The sequence below is a fragment of the Petaurus breviceps genome, unplaced genomic scaffold, assembly GCF_028583685.1.
Source record: "Petaurus breviceps papuanus isolate PSGF00001 unplaced genomic scaffold, PetGlider_PUasm1.0 151, whole genome shotgun sequence".
NCBI classification, from domain to species: Eukaryota; Metazoa; Chordata; class Mammalia; order Diprotodontia; family Petauridae; genus Petaurus; species Petaurus breviceps.
The window spans coordinates 5653074-5669397 of record NW_027185712.1 but is presented as its reverse complement, the minus strand read 5'-3'; the positions used below and the strand labels follow the sequence as shown (position 1 = coordinate 5669397).

Here is a 16324-nt window from a genome sequence, read left to right as displayed (position 1 = left end):
TACCCACCACAGGGGTTCATACCTTCTGTTTCTTTAACAGAGGATTAATTTGAAACTAGGTGCTAAGTATCTCTCGGCTTAGCAATTCAAAAGAATCTTCAAATTTCATTACTATTACACATGTATATAATTTAGTAGAGATTTTTGGGAAGTATTGGCTTTACTTTGTAGCCTAGATACTATTACTTTAATTTTGTTTAATAGTGATTTGTCTCAGAACTTTAAAGTGTGATTCCCTGACCCCTCCCTTGTTGCTCTATTTTCTTTTGAAACATCTTGAGAAACTATTCAATATTCTAGTAGTTCTCACCCTGGGGATATTTTTTCCTGATATCCATCTCAAATTTTGCTTGCTTTTATTTCATTTGTTTGTACCAGGTTACATGTCCCTTGATGTACTATTACACATTTCATCTCTCTCCTTTAGTCTTAACACCTTATTCTGAGTAAATACAGAAATCTCTATTTCATTTCTAGTCACAATTCAATTGAGTCATCACTTACAAATCTGAAACATCCTTTAATCCTTTCTCATCAGACTATTCTATACTTTAATCAAGACAGTTCTTCTGTTTTTTCTGCAATCTCCTTCTGATTTACCTTTGCTGGTGGGGTGTGTGTGTCTGTATGTGTTTTAATATTGCCAGGTTTGCTAAGGTCTCATCACTCTAGTAAACCATTAATTTAAAAGTCATAACTAAGTATGATATTCTTGGGCATTCAAAGAGTATCATCCTCATTCTGGCACTGAATTCATGGGTTCTATGCATGAAGCTCTTTAAAATACATTGGCTAATGTCCAACATAACAACTAAGCCATGAATAAAAAGTGTTAATTTATTATCTGCCATATATAGAAGATTGTATGAATACAAAGAATAATAAGCCTTTCCCTCTCCTACTGCTCAAGGAGCCAGCCACCACTATGAATGACACTGTAACCATCAGAACCAGGAAGTTCATGACAAACAGACTTCTTCAGCATAAACAAATGGTTATAGATGTCCTTCATCCTGGAAAGGCCACAGTGCCTAAGAGTGAAATTCAAGAAAAATTAGCCAAGATGTACAAGACAGCGCCAGATGTCATTTTTGTCTTTGGATTCAGAACCCATTTTGGTGGTGGCAAAACAACAGGCTTTGGCATGATTTATGATTCCTTTGACTATGCAAAGAAAAATGAACCAAAGCACAGACTTACAAGGCATGGTCTGTATGAGAAGAAAAAGACATCAAGAAAGCAGAGAAAGGAACACAAGAACAGAATGAAGAAAGTCAGGGGTACTGCAAAGGCAAATGTCGGTGTTGGCAAAAGAAAGAATAAAAGGCACTATGGATTATGTTTATCTGTGAAGATAATTTTTCATCTGACCATGAATAAACTATGTAAAACTTCAAAAGTCAAAAAAAAAAAAGAATAATAAGTCATGGCATGTGCCCTAAAGGAAGACCAAGTTTTATATTGGAGCAGAAACAATCACCTGGACATACCCCACACCTCCACAACCGAGCCAAACCTACAACAAAATCTCCAGCCATTTAGAAAATGTAGTAGCCTGAATCCTGATGGGGAGATCTAATGAAATGTGTCAGTCATTTTCCCAGCTTGGCTCAGGCGGCATAGGGAGACATACAGAAAGGTCTCTGAATACTGTAATTTGGATCTGGTCAAGACAGTGATACATAAACCATTCCAGTATATGGAGAAGCTATACAGGAGGGAAAGAGGTGGTCCCACAACCACATTGAAGTATATCACAGGGCATGAGCATTGGTGCCAACAACCATATTTTTCTCTTACTGCCCAGGTCCAGTTCACATATCCATGGGAGACTAAGGAGGTGAACTGTGCCTAGGGATAGCAATCCAGGATGAGGAGAAATCATAGGCCATAGCTTATGTACAGAGAGAAGGGCAAGCATAGAAGCAAGTAGCAGGTGTGACTCAGACCTCAGCATCAAATAGAGGTCTTAGTTCCAGTTTCTAGATCAGGGGTAGGGAACGTATAGCCTCATGACCACATGTGGCCTTCTAGATCCTTAGGTGCAACCTTTGGACTGAGTCCAAGTTTTACAGAACAAATCCTTTTATTAAAAGGATTCATTCTGTATGTCCAAGGAACTGAAGGATTTGAGGACCTAGAGGGCCACATGTGGCTTTGAGGCTACAGGTTCCCCCACCCCTGTTACAGGTCATTCTGAAGCCTGCAGACAATCAGAGCAAGAAACATAAGGCTAAAGGCAAATTTGTGGTTCTGTTACTGTGAACTATCAGAGTTTTCCAACTCATAGTGGCTGAGTCCAATAATAGCCTACTACTGCTTGGACCCAAAACCCAGTCAGGAATTTGGAGAATTAAGAACAAGGATAAATAATTCAAGAATCAGTGGACTATTTGAAAGCTATGAACATGACTTATAAATAAACCAAAAGAGCCTACATATCATATTTTAAGAAATTTAAAAAGGAAATCACCCAGATCTATTAGAATCATAGGGCAAAATGGAAATAGGAGGAAAAAACCAACTGGTTACCTCCTTAAAAAAAAAAAACTCTAGAGGGGGCAGCTAGGTGGCACAGTGAATAGAGCACCATCCCTGGAATAAGGAGTGCCTGAGTTCAAATCCGGCTTCAGACACAACACAAAAACTATCTGTGTGACCTTAGGCCAAGTCGCTTAGCACCCACTGCTCTCCAAAAAAAAAAAAAAGAAAGCAAAAAAAAAATTACATTATTAAAAAAAAAAACTCTAGGAAGTCTAGGTGGTGCAGTGAATAGAGCACTGGCCCTGAAGTCAGGAGGACCTGAGTTCAAATTCGGCCCCAGACACTTAACACAAAACTAGCTGTGTGACTTTGGGTAAGTCAATTAACCCCAATTGCCCTCCAAAAAGAAAAAAAAATCTCTAAATGGAAGCTTTCAGTAATATTAGACTCAAAATTCAGAGATTCCAGACTGGGGCAGGGGAGGGGGAAGTATAAGGGGATTGGGAGAGGGGCAATACTACAATTAGCCAGAAGAAAGAATTCAAGTAATTAGGAGCCATAATCAGATTAACATATGACTAAGCAGCCACATCTACAGAGAAACAAAGAGCTTTGAATATGATATTCAATTAAGCAATGGACATAGGTTTACAACTAAGAATAATTTACCAAGCAATGCAATACTGGGAGAAAAATGATGTTTAATGAAATGGGGAACTTCTAAGCATTTCTGATTTTTAAAAAGATATCATAAAAATGAAAGAAATTCAAACATAGGGTTTAAAAGAAACATTAAAAAATAAAATATGACTAAACAATCATAGGGGACTAAATAAGGATAAACAATTTACATTAAAATATGTGGCAATGATACATTTGTCCCATATGAAATCTATTGTTATCAGGGCTTATAGAGTGAATCTAATTATAGTGAAGATCTGGGGGAGATTCTGTTATTTCCACATGATATTAAAAGAAGAATGGAAGGAAAGTGCATTTATGAAAAATTATCTTGAATCCCTAATTATATCATAATCAAGAGCAGAAGTAGAAGTTCATACTACTAAGGAGGGGGGGTTGATGGCTGACAATTGAACCTCACTCTCATTCAGACAAGTCAAAGGAGGGAAGAATACACATACACCCACACTACAGAAATAAATTTTACTCAACAGAGAAATAGGAGAGAAAAGTGAGAAGGGGGAATTAAAGGGAGGTCAGATTCAGGGAGTAATTAATCCACAATAAAATAGAGTCTAACTAAGGGTTTATAAAATATTTATAATGCTTTTCTAAGTAGCAAAGAATAGGAATGCAGAGGAGTACTCATGAACTGGGGCATGAAAGAACAAGATATGGTATGTAAAGATGGTGGAATACTATTGTGCTATAAGAAATGATAAAGGGACTGGTTTTAAATAAAACCAGGAAGATTAATATGAACTGAAATAAAATATAGAAAGCAGAACTAAGAGATCAACTTTTCCAGGAATAACAGTCTCATCACAAAGAAGAGTTTTGAAAGCCTTAGGAAGTCTGATCAGTTTAAGGATAAACCATGATTCCGGGAGACTAGCGATAAAACATGCAAAGGGCCCCATATAATTAATTAATTAATAACTGTGTGTATGTAGAATATGTATGTTTCATACATATATATGTATGATACATAAATACAATATGTATATAATGTATATATAATGAGTATGTGTGTATTTATCCATGATATGTGATACATACATATATATGTGTGTACACACATTCACATACACACACAAAGAGCTTCATTGCTTCAGTTATGTACTAGTTCTTAGACAGCTAGTACATAAACACTTAGGGCAAAACACTTAGCCTTTCTCAACCTCAGTTTCCTCATTTGTAAAATGGAGATAATAATGTCACCTAATTTGTAGTGTTGTCATGAATGTTAAATGATACAATGTATATGAAGAACTTTAAAAATCTTAAAGCACTATAAAAATGGTAGATATAATGACTACAAATATAACATATATTTATTATTATTCAAAATCGATTTATGCCTTGTACGTTCTATAAATTTAGCAATTCTCTAAGTTGAACATTCCAATGTCTTGTGAAATGCATAGATGTTTGTATAAGAAACTATAGAGTTATACAATTTTAAAAACATATATACTTACATATTATATCATATGTAATTAAACATGTATATATTATATTAAGCAGCAACAAATTTCCTGTTTCTGTTCTCTACTGCGCTTTTTCCCATGCATTTAAAAATTAATTTTTTACAAGTCTATCTTTACTCACTAACACAATCTATTCCAAATAGAAGTCTTCCCTTGTGATATGTAGTTATGAATTTAAAAAAATGATCAGTGCACCAACTGTATCTATTTGGCACCTCTACCATCAACTTTTTTTCCCCTAAAAATGCTATATCTCATCATATATTTTCTGAAAGCATGATTGGATGCCTCTCCCTAGCTAGATGATAAATTTATAATTAGGGTAAATTCTCATCATGAAGACTATAGAAGTTTGAACCTACATTTGGGTAAATAGTTCTATAATATATGGAGAGAACATGTACATATACATATATATATGAATACATATGCATGTGAATATATATACATGCATACTTCCATACAGATAATAAATTCAAAAAAGTTCAGGGCATGAGTGTATCAACAGTTGAGGGGATTAATAAAGGCTTCATGTAGAAAATGTTGCTTGAGCTGCAACTTACATGCAGCCAGTAATTAAGATAGGGAGGTAAGGAACAAGTACAATCCAGTCAGGGGGTATAGTCAGAGTTAAGGTATAATCATGAGATTTGGAGAATTTTCTATACAAAATATGAGAAGACCTGTAGTCCTGGATCCTGGATCTCAAAGTACATGCAGGAAAATTATATATATATGTAAAGATGGCAAAGGTATGAAGGCACTAGGTTGAAAAGTGATTTAACTGCCAGTCAGAGTTTATATTTTATCCTAGAGTTAACAAGAACTCACTAGAATTCATTAAATAGGGGAATAATATGGTCAAACTCATACTTTAGGAAAATCACTTTGTTACCTACATGGAGAATGGATTGAAGTAAGGCCAAGTCTGGGATAAGAAGACCCCATAGAAGACTACTGCAGTAATCTATGTGATAGTGCCAAGGCTGGGATTTTGTTTATATAAGTGGAAAGGAGGTGATCAATATGGTATATATAGATATAAAAACAATATTTAGAAACTGATTAAGTTTGTGGGTTACAGGAGAATGATGAGTCGATGATATTGGGATGGAAAACTTAGGTAAACTGCAAGGATGGTTATAATGGAGATTATAGTGATTATAATAAACAAGTTCAGGAGGTAGGTTCTTGGTGAAATATAAAAATTCTGTTTTGGGTAAATTAAGTAAGAGATGGTTATACATTTGGAGATTCAGGCCTTCAGTTCAGGAGTGAAACTGGGATTGGATCATGAATCTAGCAATCAGAAGCATACAGATGGTGATTGAATCCATAAGATTTGATTAAGAGCACCAAATAAAAACATAGAAAGAGTATAGAAACCAATACTTAGGAAACCCTCATAATATAGGCACTGTTTGACTGATAATGGAGAAGAAGCAGAGGGTGAGAAGAAAAAATAGATGATTTGATCTAATTAAGATTTTTATGAATGAGAGAAATCAGGAAATGTTTGTAGACAGCAGGGAAGGAACCAGGGAATACTTGCAGGAGTGTTGAAAAATGTAGATGGAAGGATAGTACAGACAATGTGCTGGAGAAGATGGGACAAATTGCCATCAGATGTTTATGTAGGGAGGATTAGCCTAGGTGAGAAAGGCTATCTCTTCATCAGAGATGAGTAAAGGAGGAAAAAAGTAAATAATGATTTGAAGGGGTTATGAGATTTGGAGGGGGTAAGAGAGAATTCTCAGCAAAAATACCCTTGTTTTTCTCATTAAAATATGAACTAAGCATCTCAGATGAGAGGTTGAAGGTAAGGGTTGATGTGAGAAATCTGAAAAGAGGTTATATGGATAGTAGGATAAGAACTAAATTTGGAAGGAGTAACAGGATTGCCTTGATAACAGGAAGACCCAAATGAGATTACGTAGTAGAAATAACAGAAATAAATAGACACATTTGACATGGTCATATTATTTACACTCATCATGACCTAAATTAAACTAATCTTATCCTTCCTTCAAAGGTCATTCTGTTGAGGATATCACCATTCTATCATTCATTCAACTTCACAGCTTCATTCTTTGTTTTCTTTTTTTTTTTCCTTTCTCTCAGACCTATGAACAATCAGCTGCCAAAATATTGTCTGTTATGCCTTTACTTTTTCTCGCATCTATAGCTTTTTCCTTCCTTCTTTTCTCCTTTTTGTTCCAGTTAGCTACCATCCTTGCTTTAGTACATTATCCACTTTTACATAAGCTAATCTATTTCCTTCAGAATCTGTTTTTCTCCCTACTTCAATTCATTCTCCACTCTGAGGCCAAAGTGATCTTTCAAAAGCATAGTCTTGACCATGCCACTCTTTTCTTCAAAAATATTCAATGGTTTATTATTTCCTCTGGGAAAAAGTACAAACACCTGAGCTGGACTTTTAAGATATTGTTCGATGTCTTCTATCTGCCTTCTTATACTTATTTAATATCATTCAAATTGTGCTCTATTTAAACTGGAATTCTAGCTATTCCCCATCACTGCCTCTCCTACTGCAATTTATTCTCATAGTCCAATCTTTTGTTCCTTGAACAAATTTCCACCTTTTCTCTGCTTCCCAGAATTTTTAATCTCTCTTCAGGGCCATCTTAGTTGCTACCTACTCTTTGAAGCTTTTCTTCATTTCCCCTGTTCACATTGTTAGTGATTTCTTTCACCTCAGATTACTTTGTATTTACTCTTCTGTATACAAATTGCCTCTTCTAAGGAGAATATAAGTTTCTTAACAGTAAGAAATTTTTCTTCTCTTTTCCCTTACGCTCCTCCCTCTCTGCTCCTTACCTCCCTTCTTCAATCCTCCCTTTATTTCTCTCCTTTATTTTCAATTCTATTCTCTTTCTTTTCTTTCTTATTTTGTGTAAGCCCTGTCTGTCCAAATAGTAGTCTCTTAATTGTGTGTTTGTTGAATTACTATATCTTCTTCTTTATGCTCCATTCAGACTTTAAATATGTGACCTTGAAAAAAAAATCACATGTACCATTCTTTGAAGACAGTGTTTGATGCACATTTGCTTTCTTTTAATTGAAGTTCACACATACAGCGACACACACAGGATGATATATCTATTGTAGCAAGATAAATACTTTATGCTATATCTTGCATGTGTGTGTCACATGTGTCCATGTTTTCTTATTTCCAGGAAACCTGAAAAGCTAAGTATAACTTCACAGATGAGAAATATTATTTTAATTGATCTAGAAGAAGAGTCCCTATCATATGATTTTGAAATGTTAATAAAAGGAGAAAAAATTTTTCCTAATAATTGTGCATATTGGAAAAATGCATGTGATATCTTAATATCTCCCTCCTTGGGAGATTTCTGTAGACAAAAGGAAACTAACATGGTTTGTGTCCATAGGTTCAGCTTGAAAATTTTAAATAAGGGAGTCAAAATACAATTTTGATATTTTTCTACATGATACAAGATATTTATATTATTCAAATAGTGTAACAAATTTTGCATGATGTCCACACTACCTATGTCATCCCATTGGCATATTATTAAATCATTTTGGAAAAAAAAAAGCAAAAACAAAAAAGAAAAGTTGTGCATTTTTTTGGAGGGGGGAAGGCAAGTCAATTGGGGTTAAGTGACTTATCCAAGGTCACACAGCTAGTGTGTCAAGTGTCTGTGGCTGGATTTGAACTCAGGTCCTCCTGACTACAGGGCCAGTGCCCTATTAACTCCACCACCTTGGTGAGCTAAAAATATCTGTTTTATACACATCCTTTTCTAACTTCCTTTTCTGGCATTCAAGGCCCACCATAATATAAATTCAGCTTTTATTAACTTGCTATGGTTTTGTTCACATCATTCTCCCTAAATGAAATGCATTTTCCACTATTCAGTGGAAGAGTATCAGGTCAAGAATCAGAAATTAGAACCCCATCAGAACTGGAATCCTATCTTAATTCTTTATTATTTTTCTTAATCTCTCAATACACTCTACTTCCCTGAATCACCAGATTCTCAATTTGCAAAATGAGAGCCTTTGTCTCAGGGGTGTAGTGATAAATTTTTAAATATATACATATGCATACATATATGCATATATACATATATTCTTGAGATATTTATAAGTTTAATCTGCATTATTAACATTATCTTCAAAAGAAAAATAGTAAAACAATAAATCAAGCCCTGATTTGTAGCCTTTGCCAATTTCTGAAACTCAAATATTCACAGTGAAAATTTAATAATATCTATCCTGAGCTAGTTAGAGCTAGCTGCAGCATACCCCTGGTTCTACTAGAAGATGCCTCTAAGAAGTCTCCCAGAGGTAAGTTATTTGAAATTCCATTTATTTAAATCATATCTGTCCTTCAAAGACCATATCAAATCCCACCTCCTCCATTAAGCCTCACCTAAGAAGCCCAGTCCATATTCATTTTTTTCTTTTTAATCTATTATAACACTTACTGTCCCTTTTCATTCAATTCTTTTTTTTTTAATTTTTTTGGTCCTTATTAATTTGTTTGTTTACTTTTAGTTTACAAGATTCAGTTCCACAATTCTTTGAGTTTCAAATTCTCTCTCCCTCCCTTCCCTCAACCTCCTGCCCCATGATGGCATACAATTCTCATTATACACTGCTTTGACTGGTATTATTTTTGTGCTTATTCATTATCCCCCTAAGTCCTACAAGTAAACAAAAAAGTCAAGGCCCATATCATCTACTTGATTGTATTTCTTCACTTCTAGCTTCACCCGATTCACATGCTGCTTTCTACACATGGCCAGAGCATCATATTTTCTCAGCATATATAAATATATATATATATATGTATTGATAGAGTTATGCTTTGTGAAGAACTTTTTGGAGGTACCACATACATCATTAAAGGATTGATGAAGACATAAAGGCATGTTTGATAATTTCACAAGGAAATTACCCTAAAGAGAAAAAAAAAGACATATTGTAAAGTAAAATGATATAAAGAAAAGTGGTGTCATCTACATAAGCAGCACAGACAAGTTATTCAGTGAATTTCCTTATACCCTTCACCTAGCGTTTGGCATTGAATCATATATTTTTAGTAGGAAAAGGCCTTAGAGACCATGGAAAATAATACAGTTGAAATCTGTTTCTATCTGCATCCACTTAAATGATTAAATGCCTCACTTTGCTATTTTTCTTTTGATGTTGCACTTTTGTCTCTCTAAGTAGATTGCAACAACCTCTATGGCAGGGGCCATGTCACATACCTCTTTATATCTTTGATTATTATAACTTTGATGGGGTGCATGGGGTGTTCAAGGGATAATAGCACCTCTGGTGTGAGGTCCTGCTGAGTCCTTTTTAAGGATGCTCTTCCACCTCTGATATCCACCTGACACTCAACTCTTGCCTGTGGTCCCAAGAAGCTGTAGCATACACAATGACTACGCCCTCATAAATCTTCTTGGCAGATGAGATAAAGCAGGTTGAAGGCCTCAGACTTGTTGGTGAGTTAGGGTAATATCCATCCCAAGCATGTGAATACTTCCCCACTGTGGAATGGGAGGATAACAGCAACTTGTTCCAACAGCCATGATGACGGCTAAAGTGGTCTTTATGGGGGCACCTAGAGCTTAGTCAGACATAAAAGACACCAAGGTTATCCACTGAATCCTGGGCCATTGCTAGTCATCCTCACTTTTGTCTTGCCACTGGGCTTTGATAATTGTGGAAGCAAAAATGAGGCTCATGACTTTGAATAAGTTTGTTTCAGTTAAATCCAATTTATGCTCAAATTAACATATCACCATACCATCCTGTCATAAACATTGGTTCTCTTTGACAGCGATGGACAAATAACATTACAGCACTTAGCCATGGTAGGGAGTAGGGAGGGAAGGGGTGGTGAAGAAAAGTTGCACAAGAAATGTGTGATGAAAATATCGGTAATTACACAGAATAATTGGAAAGATTTGGGGGTTGCTTACCTCAATATAGGAACACGCCCTGAGAAATAAAAGGTTCTAATATGTAGTCCTATTCACTTTGCCATTTGATTTCAGATTTGTACAACAATGCTGTACCTGAAGAATTAAAAATTTTATTAAGGTGAAATATAACTAAGGTTTACATGAGTGACTTTTCACTGAAACTCTTAACCTTTCTTCTTTTTGAACCAGTGACTTCTATATTTCACTGAATTAACAACATTTAGTGAGTGTTAAACTGTACTGAAAAGATGACTCCTTTAAAATAAGGTCATAGAGGCCCCTCTGAGAACAACTAGAATAAACCTTTACCTACAGCATGACTAGCCACAGCAATATTTATAACACAAAGCCTTTTAGAATCTGTTTATTACCTTGCAACCCTTTCCTATCTACCTCAAACATTAGGAAAAGTAATAATAGACCTATATGCTAGAAAATATTCCCTCACTTTGAGCTGAAAACATTTTCCTTATATTTTCTGGTCAGGACTTTGTACAGCATTCCTGATATAGTTGGAACTTATTTAAGTACCAAGAAGGGGAGAATTGTGAAGTTGATTTCATTCTCAACAGAAATTTTGCCTCAAACTATCTGAAGTTCAAATTAAATTTTCTCTCCAAAGCTCTACTTAGTATGTTCATAGTACAGAGATAGCATGTCACTGCCCTGAAAGACTTAATATTCTTGCAAATACTGAGCAAGTCACTCTCAGGGATTAATTACCTTAGCAAAATAAAAAGATCCATTATCAACATCAGTGTTACTTCATGGATGGCAAAGGCATCAAATCTTAAGTTATACTTTCCTTTCTGACTCTCATGTCCTTTAAAAAAAGGCCATACTGAAAATATCTATGAGAAGGTTACTGAGTTAAAGTTTGCAACATGCCTTGAATATCACATCTTTTCTTTAGTTTCCAGCCTATATTCAACTCTGCTAACTCTATACTCCAATTTGACTTACAGCCAGTAACACAATTTACCAGTTAATGATTCTCTAGTTATTCTTTATATGCTGGTTTTACCTTCCTATGGAAACTGAAAGCTCCTTGAGGAAAAGGTACATATCTTATATTCCCTTATATAACACTCATTATATATACATATATATATATATATATGTATATATATGGGGGTGTGTGTGTGTGTGTGTGTATGTATACCACTTTTATCCATGGTGCCTAGCACAATTCTGGGAGTGGCATAACTAATGTATTCAATCATCACTTGATGGTTATTTAATCACAAAAATACATTTTGGTGACAGAATGCTATAAACAATCTAAAGTAAACTTGTTCAGTCAATGATGCATCTCTTAAAAGAATCACATTTCACTGTAACACTATATCATTAAATATAATTTATAGATCAAACAATAGTCCTTCTTTTTCAAACTTTACCTCCTCCCCCAACACACTCATACCATAATGATAAGCTCATATAGTCAAAGCCTAATATAGAATGACTAGGTTATAAGATAGTGATCAACCATGATTGCTAATGTCAGCCTTCTAATTATTTTCCATATTTCTGAATCACTGGTGTCATGAAGCACAATATCTGTCTTTTTAAAAAATGATTGTGTCTTTTTCAGTTTCTTTTGGATGCCAGTTTAATATAGCTTTTCTCAGGGGTGGCTAGGTGGCACAGTGAATAGAGCACCATCCCTGGAGTCAGGAGGTCCTGAGTTCAAATTCGGCCTCAGACACTTAACAAAAAAACTAGCCATGTGACCCTGGGCAAGGCACTTAACCCCAATTGCCTTCCAAAAAGCAAAAAAAAAATTAAAAACTTAAAATAAAAAAAATATATAGCCTTTCTCTTATTTTTACCCTCATATCTTCTTCTCCCTAGTAATATTGTAATTTATCTGGGGCACAAAATTTTCCTATACCTTTGCACTTCCCATTGAACATTGCATAATACCAGGCATTTAGTGGGTGCTCAGCAAATACTTGTTGATTTTAATTGGATAAGTTTAGTAGAAAGAAAAAAAAAACACCTCAAACACTAAGTTGATAGAAAACTCTACTCCCACCCAATATCTACATTTCCTATAACTAAGAGAAAAAAAATTATTGAAAGGATACTAGTCAGTTGTTCCCTGAAGATCAATTGATAAAAAAGCAAAAATATATATAAAAATAGATTTTTTTCTCCCATGAACAGAGAGCCTCCTGGAGGTAATGAAAAGAGATACTGTGAAGTTGTTAGCACCATGTCTTCCTCCATCCCTCAAATTAAAAGGAAGTAACCCTTCACTTGAAAAAGTAATTTCTTTTTGATAAAGAAGGGGGAAAAGGAATCCAACTTTACTGAGCTAATAAAAGAAAAAAAAAAAGCTTTTTCTGTTCTCCTTGGAGGCAGTGAATTCAAAGCAGGAAGAGGCATCAGGCAGATGCAGAAAAGAAAGTGGGGACTCAGGAACATCTGTTATGAATGAGAATTGTGTGATGGGGAGAACTTGTCCCCACTATCTTGTTGGTCATTACCAAGTTTAACTTGAAAAGCTCACTTTCAGATAAGAAACAGTAAATGAGAACTGGCTTTTCATTTTAGCATCATTCATCTGACAAACGGACAAGAACAAATTTTTAGTCAACATAACCCCCACTCTTGCCTCTCAATTATTGAGCACAAAACTAAAACCTTGGAGAAGCTTAAACAATCTATCAGCTGCTAAGCTTTCCTTAGAAAATTAGCTCGTGATATGTAATGGTCTTTCTTATACATTTTAATTCATTTTAACAGTTTAAATAGAATTTGAGTAATAGCTTCTTAATGTTCACCACAGAAAGTAACTAAATCTTTAATGGACTCCTGCTGTAGCATGCTTAAAATTATAATTTAATTGAGGTCTATGTAAAATAAGTTTTTTCTTTCTTTTTTTTTCTTTTGGTGTTCAGAGTTACAGGTTTTTTTTTTTATTTTGAGGGGGAAAGGTATTTTGTTTTGTTCAAATTCTATTTTTTATTTCCATGTGACTGAAATGGGAAGCTTAATGAAGGAAGAATTGTCCTTTTTTCTAGAGTTGAGAAAGTTCTACCTGAAACCCATCTATTCAAAGAGAAAAAGTGAATGCATTTTCCAACACTCTTTATCTCTAGTTATTTGTGTTTATTATGTCCTGACCTTGTAATAATTGTAAAAGCTTTGGTTTTTCTCTTTCTATTTTTTCATCCTTTCCCCCAACACTAGTACACCTTCCAAACCCTTTCCATGTGCCAAACAGATCTCATGCTCCTTCCATGTAGTCTTCTATAAAAACCCATTCTCTGATCCTTCCTTCACACTGAAGTGTATTTGATTAAGAACTGCTAAGAATGAGGTCTCTAAGAGAGTAATTCCCATTTTAAGAAAAAAAAAATGTTTTTCAGTAGTTTCCAACTCTTTCTGACCCCATTTAGAGCTTTCTTGTCTAAGATACTGCAGTCATTTGTCATTTTCTTCTCCAACACTTTTAAAGATGAGGAACTGAGGCAAACAGAAGTAAATGAATTGCCTGGCGTCCCACAGTTAATAAGTGTCTGAGGTTACATTTGAACTCAAGATAAGTATTCTTCTTGACTCCAGGTCCAGGATTCTATTAGATGTTCCACCTAGCTGCCCTAAGAAGAATTACAAAGCTAAAATAAAAGGGTGGAGGTTGGGTGTTGGAACAACAGTTATCAGCCATCAACCACTTTGGGGAGGATTGGGTAGGGGAAAGGAGAGGAGAAGGAATGGATAAGAGAGGAAATGATTTGCAACACATCATTGCCTCCAAAATCATACCACAAACTTATTTTCTTTATTCAAATGCTGATTGGTTTTGAAATTTTCCTCATGCCAGATGCCAACTTTTCTTTCATTTATTGGGGGATTGTTGGAGGTGGGAGTAGGAAAAGGTGGGAGGTGCAAGTAAGGAAGGATAAAGTATCTGAAGGGAGGGCAAAGGGAAGAATTAAGTTAACTTTGTTTGCAATTTCATGCCTTTCTGCTCTTTTTAGTTTCATCTACTTTAGAGGAAAATAATCACAAAGGAAAGAAAAAATAACCTCTGAATTGCATATTAGTGAAAAATATTAGATTAGTTAAAATGGCAAAGAACACATCCCCAAATTACTTAGAATAATTGGTTCTTTGTTCATATATTTGAAGTAATTTTAATACTGTTATCTTTTTCTAATATGCCATAGATGATAGTACTAAAAGTACAGTGTTTAATGATAGTAAATGTCACTATGTGTATTAGTAAATGTGTATCTAATTGATGAGATAGGGTAATGTAGAGGAATTTTTTTTTGCTTTTGCTTTTTTCTTTCTGTATAAAAAAATAAAGAATCTCCTGGAAATTAACTTATATCAGCTGCAATAAAATTCTTCAATAAGGCATTTTCTTTTATGAAAAGCACTGGGTAAGTATTCACAGTAAAATGTTCAGGATAAGAACAACCCCTGAATTTCAGTAAGGGTTCATGGGAAGGAAATCCTTTTCAGGATTTCTTTTTTTCTGGATTCAAACTCTTCTTTAATAACTTAGATAATGGCCAATATCATATTAATGGTTAGTTTGACAAGAGCCACAACCCAACAGAATATTAACTGTAGAAAAAATCACTCATTTCTTATTCTTTTTAAAATCTCCTTCCTTTTTTGGTGGGACCTATTTAAGGAACGGGGACATTACTGCTACCACACCGTGCCCCACCTGGATGATCTACTGGACCTTACCATTGACTCCAGAGACTCATCTTCCAGCAAGACTGAACCAATTCTGAAACTTAGTCCTCAGTATCCCTTGGATCTCAATGTAGATGATGCAAGTGATTCCTGGAAAGATGAAGTTACTTCTCCAAAGTTAGAGAAATAATCCTCTTAGGAGACATTTATTTCACAAACTCAAACACACATGTGTTCATACACAGACACAGATACACATGTACTTTGTTTAATTTGTATGAATAGATCAGGCAAGTCAAAAAAACTATTTTTTCAGGTAAGGAGATGGTGGTGTCAGCGAGGGGTTCAGAGAGAATTCTTTTTTTTTTAGTTGACTCAATTATTGGTTTGAATTAGATGGGTATTAAGTCATTCAAACTTGACTTTGTGTTTTTACACAATTCATTAAACCTTGTGTAGGCTATGTTTCCATCATGAGCTACAATTTATAATAGAGGCACAAATGTAAGGGGACAAGCATGTTTAAAAAGCAGTTGTTCTAGGGGGAAATGGTAATTTTAGTAGACTACAAGCCCAATGTGAATCACCAGTATGATACTGCAAATAATAATAAGAACAACAACAACCAATGGGATTTTAGGCTGCATTAGGAGGGAGGGCATAACGTCACTATGATTTACTTCCCTCAGAGTGCATTATAAATGAAGAATGATTGAAGGATCTAGAAATATTTAGCTTGAGGAGGAGAACATTCATGGAACACATGTGAAATATCTTCAAATAGGTGACACAGTGTGATGTGTCATCTCAGAGGCTGAACCAGGAAGAGTGGACAGAGATGTTTAGTCTTAATGTCAGGAAATGATTTTAATAATTAGAACTATCCCCTTCTTGGAGGTATTAAAGAAGATACTGGGCAAACATTTGACTCTGTGTCATAGTAAAGATTCCTTTTGCAAATGATTTGCATTAGACTGCCCTGAATACCTTACAACTTAATATTTCTGTGATACTGTACCC

At 34.9% G+C, this 16324-nt stretch overlaps 1 protein-coding gene and 1 pseudogene across 1 annotated transcript in view; one reads left to right on the top strand and one right to left on the bottom strand.

Moving 5' to 3' along the window:
• The window catches only part of LOC138153073 (small ribosomal subunit protein eS24 pseudogene), a 232096-nt pseudogene extending 230676 nt beyond the window's left edge, over positions 1-1420 (top strand).
• RIT2 (Ras like without CAAX 2) overlaps positions 1-16324 on the bottom strand; it is a 513738-nt gene that overhangs the window by 149361 nt on the left and 348053 nt on the right. The gene's annotated exons all lie outside the window — the stretch shown is intronic.